A 3888-nucleotide genomic window follows, 5' to 3' on the forward strand; every position below is an offset into this window, starting at 1 on the left:
CACACACACACACACACACACACACACACACACACAAAGAGAGACAGACAGACAGACAGACAGACAGACAAAGAGAGACCTTGGAATACACAGGTCTAAATGGGACATCTGCATCAATCCCTCCCCTCAGAGCTCAGGGAACCCCGCAGAAGAAGAGGTGGAAAGGTATAAGAGCCACAGGAGAATGAGGACATCAGGAAAACAGGCCCTCTAAATCAACATGATCAAAGCTCATATGAACTCACAGAGACTGAAGCAGCATGCATGGGGCCTACACCACTCTGCACCAAGTCCTCTGTCTACATTGTAGCCTCTGGTTTTCAGTATTTTTATGGGACTCTTGAGTGTGTGAAGGAGGTGGTCTCTGACTCTTGTGCCTCCTCTTGGGCTCTTTTCCTTCTGTTTGTTTGTCTTGTCTCTTCCTCCTTCCTCCCCCCATCTACTCCATTTCTCTTAAGAAAAGGGCGGGCCTCCCATGGATATCAGCTAGCAATGACATATCAAGTTGCATGTCAACTAGGTACCTCCTCTCCTATTAAGGCTGGACAGGGCAACCCAGAAGGAGGAAAGGGTCCCAAAATCAGACACCAGAGTCAGAGACAGCACTCGTTCCTGCTGATAGGAGTCCCACAAGAAGACCTAGCTATACAGCTGTAACATAAATGCACACAGTACCTATGTCAGTCCCATGCAGGCTCCCTGGTTCTTGATTCAGTCTCTGTGAATCCCTGTGAGCCCAGGTTAGTTGATTCTGTGGATATTCTTGGGATATTCTTGACCCTCTGGCTCCTACAATCCTTCCTCTCTGTCTTCAGCAGGATTCCCCAAGCTCTGCTAAATGATTAGCTGTGGGTTTCTGCATCTGTTTCCATAAGTTGCTGGGTGAAGTCTCTCTGATGACACTTGGGCTGTGAGTATAGCAGAATATGATTAGGAATCATTTCATTGACTTATTTTGGGAAACCAAGTGCCCTGGCTGGCAGGAGAGAACCACCCATGGTTCTTAAGGCCCTGGGTGATGAGAGACAGCCACCCAGGGTCCCCAAGGAAAACAGCTAACCTGCCTGTTTAACTGTTCAAACAGGGCCTGGGACCATCATATCTCTGGCTGGGGGAAATACAGCCAACCGGGGTCCTTAAGGCCCTGGGTGGTGAGATGACAGCCACCCAGGGTCCTCAAGGACTTGGGCAGTAGGATGACAGCCGCTTCCACCTGATGCTTAACTAACTACTCAGACAAGGGTGACTGGACTGGGAACCCTAAGGTTCCCTTGATGGGATGACAGCCACTTAGGGTCCTCATGGCCCGGGCTGTTGGAATGACAGCCACCCAGGTTCGTCAGAGCCACAGCTGGTGTAGTGACTGCCACTCGGGGTCCTCAGGGCTCTGGCTGGCGGGAAGACTGGCACCCCCCATGTGGTGTTTAACCCCTAGCCACTGCTCAGACAGATGCTAGCTGACCTGAACCCCCGAAGAACCCGGCTGGTGGGATTCCAGCCATCCATGCGTCAGGAGTAACTGCTGCGTTGCAGGCTAGCCTTTGGGACCCCTGAGGCTCTGACAGGCAGGAAGAGGCCACCCGTGGTCCCCAAGGCTCTTGGTGGCAAGAAGACAGCCTCCCCTGCCTGATGGTTAATTGCTCAGACATGGGCGAGCTGACCATACCCACAAGGCCCCGGCTGGTGGGATGACACCCGGGATCCTCAAGGCTAGGGCTGGCAGGAAAACAGCTACCCTGCCTGATGCTTTCCTGCTCAGACAGGTGCGGAACCCCCATATCTCCGGGTGGCCGAGAGACAGCCACCCTGGTTCTTCAAGGCCCTGTCTGGGGGGATGTCAGCGACCCGAGGTTTTCAAGGCCCTGGTTGGAGGATGACAACATCCAGGGGTTCTCAAGGCTCCGCCTGGCACGAAAACAGCTACCCTGCCTGATGCTTAACTGTTCAGACAGGTCCCGGAACTCCCATTTCTCTGGGTGGCCGGAAGACAGCCACCCACCCGGCTTCCTCAAGGCCCTGTCTGGCAGCATGTCAGCCACTCCGGGTCTTCAAGGCCCTGGCTGGAGAATGAAAGTAGCCCGAGGCCCTCAAGTCTCTGGCTGGTGGGAACACAGCTACCCTGCCCTATGATTAACTCTTCAGAAAGGGTCGCAGATGCCCATATCTCCGGGTGGCAGGAAGACAGCCAAGCGGGGTCCTCATGGCTATTGCCAGTGGGAAGACACCCTACACCTGCTTGATGAATAAATGCTCAGACAGTTGCTAGCTGGCCGGAATGTCCAAGGCCCAGTCTTGCTGAAAGACGGCCACCCCAACCTGAGGCTTAAGGTCTCAGACTGGGCCACCCTCCGGGACCCCCAAGGCCCCATCAGCCTGGAAGACAGCCACCCGGGGTCCTCATGGCTCCGGGTAGCCTTGAAACCTTGCCTGATGCTTAACTGCTCAGAGGGGTGCTATCGGGCCGTCTTGCAAAGCCCAGGCTGACTGGAAGATAGCCACCTCCACTTGGGGCATCAACTCTCAAATTCGGCCACACTCCAGGACCTCCAAGGCCCCATCAGGCATAAAGAGAGACACCCGGGGGCCTCAAGGCTCCGGCTGGCGTGAAGACAGCCACCCCTGCCTGATGCTTAACTGCTCAGGAGGGTTCTAGTGGTTCCGGAACCCCAAGGCCCTGGCTGGTGAGAAGTGAGCCACCCGGGGTCATTAAGGCCCTGGGTGGTGAGATGACAGCCACCCTGGGTCCTCGAGGACCTGGCCTGTAGAATGACTGTCACCTCCACCTGATGCTTAACTGCTCAGACAAGGGCCAGCTGGCTGGGAACACCAAGGCCTCCGCTGTTGGGATGACAGCCACTTAGGGTCCTCATGGCCTGGGCTGTTGGGATGACAGCCACCCGGGGTCTTCAAGTCCTCAGCTGCTGGAGTGACTGTCACTCGGTGTCCTCAGGGCTGTGGCTGGTGGGAAGACAGGCACCCCCACACACACCTGATGCTTAACCCCTAGACACTGCTCAGACACATGCTAGCTGGCCTGAACCCCGAAGAACCTGGCTGGTGGGATTCCAGCCATCCATGCGTCAGGAGTAACTGCTGCATTGCAGGCTAGCCTTTGGGACCCCCGAGGCTCTGGCAGGCAGGAAGAGGCCACCTGTGGTCCTCAAGGTTTTGGGTGGCAAGAAGACAGCCTTCCCTGCCTGATGGGTAACTGCTCAGACAGGGGTCAGCTCACTGTGGCCATCAAGGCTCCGGCTGGCGGGATTAAAGCCCCTCGGGGTCCTGAAGACTCCTGCTGGCAGGGAAACAGCCACCCTGCCTGATGCTTAATGTTCAGATAGGAGCAGGGAACCACATATGTGCGTGTGGCGGGAAGATAGCCAACCAGGTTCCTCAAGGTTCTGGCTAGTCGGAAGACAGCTAGCCCTGCCTGATGCTTTACTGCTCAGACCGGTGCTAGCCGTTCGGGAACCCCAAGGCCCTGGCTGGTGGGGAGAGAGCCAACCAGGGTCCTCAAGGCTCCTCCTGATGGGAAGACAACCAGCCCGGCCTGATGCTTAACTGCTCAGATGGGTGCCAACTGGGACTCCCAAGGCCCAGGCAGGCAGGAAAACAGTCACCCCAGCCTGATGCTTAACTGCTCAGACAGGTCAGCCCGCCAAGACCCCCAGAGTTCCAGCTGGCAGGAAGACAGCCACCTGAGGTCTTCAAGGTTCCCACCTGAGGTCCTCAAGGTTCCCGGCTTGTGGGGAGAGAGCCACCTCTGCCTGATGCTTGACTGCTCAAAGGGGAGCTAACCGATGCCCCCACTATGCACCAGCTAGCAGGAAGACAGCTACCCCACCTGATGCTTAACTGTGCAGACAGGTGTCGGGACCCCCATATCTCCAG

The sequence above is a fragment of the Peromyscus californicus genome, unplaced genomic scaffold (genome assembly GCF_007827085.1).
Source record: "Peromyscus californicus insignis strain IS unplaced genomic scaffold, ASM782708v3 Scaffold_10__1_contigs__length_136768540, whole genome shotgun sequence".
Classification (NCBI taxonomy): Eukaryota; Metazoa; Chordata; class Mammalia; order Rodentia; family Cricetidae; genus Peromyscus; species Peromyscus californicus.